General features: G+C 52.4%; 1 protein-coding gene across 2 annotated transcripts in view; it reads right to left on the reverse strand.

Annotated features, from left to right (window-relative positions):
- Nucleotides 1-4,028, reverse strand: part of Fbln1 (fibulin 1) — a 73,031-nt gene that overhangs the window by 59,458 nt on the left and 9,545 nt on the right. The window lies entirely within an intron of this gene.

Below are 4,028 nucleotides of genomic sequence, written 5' to 3' on the forward strand. Positions count from 1 at the left end.
TGTCTGCCTCTGTAGCCTCCACCCAGCCATGTCACTAGGATGTCTGCCTCTGTAGCCTCCACCCCAGCCATGTCACTAGGATGTCTGCCTCTGTACCCTCCACCCCAGCCATGTTGCTGGGAAATCTGCCTCCTGCAGCTCCAACTACAACATCAGGCCAAGTCTGGAAGGGCAGTAGGTACACACAACATACTCTTAATCACTTTATAAGCCAATCCTGAGAATGCCAACTACGGAAACATCCACACATACACACACTTATACACTCACTTGCAACACACATATAAAGACATATGTGCAAACACACACGAGAGAGAGAGAGAGAGAGAGAGAGAGAGAGAGAGAGAGAGAGAGATCACTATCAGCCTTCCAACACCCCTTCAGCTTAGCAGAGTTTCTCAGCCCAATAGCTGCAGTGCTTCAAGTTCAATATTTTTCTAAGGTGAGCCCTGGCGGTGGGCCCAGAAGGAGGATTACTCTTGAATGAGACTGGGGCTTCCTAAGCCTCAGAGAGGGAAGAGGAGGAACTTCCAGAAACATTCAGCCTAGTATGGTGAGGACACAGTTGAGCTGAACCATCCCACATGGCCAAGAAGAGGGGGCCCTCACTTTGAGCCACAAATATGCCCTCCTACCGTGATAATGTGGGGCTTTTCCTTTTTCCTAAGGATGTCTGGAGAACACTGAACTGTGTTCTACAGCGAAAGATGTGTCCATCCCTTCCTTACAATTCCCAGGTTCCCCTGAGCCCCAGAGGATGTTCCTGGGTTGGGTGAGGAAGGGACAGTTTGTCCCACAGTGAGGTCTGACAACCTGCAGTGAGCCAGTGACTCAGCCCACTCCCATTCTGCTGTCCTCGCTCCACAGACATCAAACCTCCAGAGTCACAGGCCTTGCAGAACAAGAGTGTCAGAGTGAGGGTCACATTATGGTGCCAGCCCTAACAGGCTCCAGTCATCCGCTCACCCATTCAACAAGGTAGAAGATGAAGACCCACATCAAGGCTGTTCCTGAACTGACAGACACCCCAGGTTGTACCCTGACTGACAGACACCCCAGGTTGTACCCTGACACCCGAGATTGTCTTCTGATTCCAAAAGCATGCCACGGCATGTGAGTGCCCACATTCACACACATGAATGAATACACACACACACACATACACACACACTCAATCTACAAGGAAGCATTCATAGAAAGCAGGGCCCTAAGTGTTCCAAAGAGGCAGCTGTGGTTCAGCCCCTAGATAAGTGTTGTGGTGTGACCCCGTACCCTCTCCCATGCAGTCCCAACACTCACACACACACTCACACACACCTGCACAATCTTGCCAGATGTGACTACACTCCTATCCTCAGCCTGTCTCCTCTAAGCTTTTCTCAGGACCCAACCCCTCCCTCACACTGCCAGTCACCTACCTACTGCCCGCTGGCCCACTTAGCTAGTCTTAGGGTCCTGGGTTCCTATTTCATGCCCAGGGCACATCTCGCTGTTTCTAACGTTCCATTGATCTAATACACTCTCCCAACCAGACATCCTGACAGTGAGTCTGCCCCTTGTGCCCTTATCCTTCGGCAAAAACTGTGACACGGAAGCAAAGAGTTGAGATAATGAGCTAGGAGGCTGAGGCAGGAGGATTTCTGCAAATCTGGGTTCAAGGCTAGTCCAGGATATACAGCAACCTCCCCTCAAAGGGAAGAAAAACGAGAGTAAGATTGGGACACAGTTTTGGAGCCAAACAGACTTGGGGTTTAGTACAGGAACTTTCTCTTGGTCACCCTGACCAGGCCACTTCACCCCTCTCTGACTTATGGCTCATTTGTGTTAAAACAGAGCTCATGAGACCTCTGCGGTCTCTGAGAAGACAGAGCGAGTTGACGATGTTCTGAACAGTGGTATGGCAACTTGTTAGATGATTATTAGACGGATGCCTGCTGTCACACGCGAGAGGGGAGCCTCTGCTGGTCGTGGGTGTAGAATTCCCTTAGCGCTACCGCATTCTGAATGGGTGGGTGGGAACCATGAGTCCTGTGATGTGTTTTGAAATGCTGCCTGTTAGGGGAAATTGGACACTCTGAACCTTGTGCTCAGCAAGACAATCAGGCGTTAAAACTTCAGGCAGTCTGGAAACTTGGAAGGTCCCTGGAATGTGGCTCACATGTTCTCAGGCTAAAAGTCCCAGACCTGACACCTGCAGAGCAGGACTGTCTGAAGGCTCGGGGGAAGAGGGCTCTCCTGAAGCTGCATGGGTTTGAGGTGGCCTGTAAGCCAGAGAGCGGTGGCCGCATACCCCTCAGAGACCAGGAAGAGTCAGGCAGGGACCAAGGCCAGGCTAGATGGTAGCCAGAGCGGGAGAGAGGAGTATCTGCTGCAAGAAACAAGCCTGGGTCCATGGCCTTTGCAAACAATGTTCCACTCAGTTCCCACATCTTGCCCCTCAAGCTCTGAGCGTCACGCTGCCATCTCAAGTCCAGCACATGAGAAGCTGCAACCACTTCCTGCCCTGTTTGCCTCACCCACCCACTCAGGGATATGTAACTTCTAACTTTTCCCTCTCTCAGGAAGGTGTACCCAAACCCAGCAGAACACCCGGGTAGAACTTGAGGATTTAATCTCATTCTAAGCCACAATTACTTGCTCTGGCTCGGGCCTGGGGAGGAATGCAGCCAGGCTAGGGACAGTAGCGTTTACTGAGAACACACAGCAGATCACTACCCAAGAAGCACTCTATAAACCCAGCCCCATAGTTAAATGGATAGTGAGGCCACGGGATTGCCAAGCATGACCTATGTTACCCGGAGTTGCACTGACTGGCCCGAGCTCGTGGGCTCCTTGATCGAGGTGGAGCTGTCTGTCTAAGGACGTACCAGGCCAGCAGGAAAGGAGCCCACGAGGACCCATGCTAGTCTAGAAGGGTTTGCAGAAGCTCAGGGAGCTAAATGAGAGCAGTGGAGGAGACCGGCATGGGCACACCTGGGTCTGAGCTACTGCCCTGACTTCCCCTCCTGGGCACACCCCTGCAGCAGCTGAGCCTCCAGGTCCTTTTGCACCAGCACCCCTCCAGTTCCTCATCTGGGTCTGGTGCCACCACCCTGCAGCTGTGGAAAGTCCATCTGGGTGGGTTCTTCCTACTTCTGCCCCCCCACCCCCATCCCATAGTCACTAGTCTCTCTCAGATAACCTCAGTGCTCTGCCACAAAATGGTCACAGCAAGGAAGGTCTTCAAACAGAGCTAGGAACTGAAGCTGAACTGAGTTAAGTCACCATGAACAAAAATAATGCTAAAGTGTCCCCAACCCAGCTGGAGCTACACTTCACTGACCCAAAGCAGCATGGGGCCAGCTCTGCCCAGGTTCCAGCAGACACCAAGACCCTACCTGCACCTGCCCCCTGGCGCATACTTCCCCCGCCCTCCCCACACCAAACTGGACCATCTTCATGGGCAGAGATGCATCTTCCACCCCTTGCTGTGCCCACAGCACCTGTATTGGTCATCACACCCACAGCGGTTCATGAAGCATTAACTGCAAAAGAACAAGGAACTGAAAGGCATGATCAACCCTCAAATACAGAGTGGCTGTTTGGGCAGGATGCCCTGCCTTTCTAAAGGAACTTCATCCTGGTTCCTCTCAGGGTGGAGGGAGAGACCAGACAGAGGGAAGGTTCCTAGGCTGGGGCTGGCCACAGCCAAAGTAAGACTGGCTAGAAGTTCAGCAAGTGCCAGGGAGCATGGAATCGCCACCTCTGAGCCTTGGAGATGGGTCTTACTTTCCTGGGGGGTTCAGCACCAGCCATTCCCTATCCATTAAAGGAACTCTGAGAGGTAAGGAAGAGGAGAGGTTGGTGAAATGAGACATCCTGGAGAATATCCTGGTGTCACAGCTCAAGATGCTAGCCAGCAAAGGCATCCTCTGTAGCAGGCTGGTCTTTAAACAAGATGTGTGTGTCCCGTGCAAGATAGGTTCTGTAGAGCAGAGCCAGGCTGGCTGAAGCACATGGACACGGACACACACACACACACACACACA

The sequence above is a fragment of the Microtus ochrogaster genome, chromosome 15 (assembly GCF_000317375.1).
Source record: "Microtus ochrogaster isolate Prairie Vole_2 chromosome 15, MicOch1.0, whole genome shotgun sequence".
Classification (NCBI taxonomy): Eukaryota; Metazoa; Chordata; class Mammalia; order Rodentia; family Cricetidae; genus Microtus; species Microtus ochrogaster.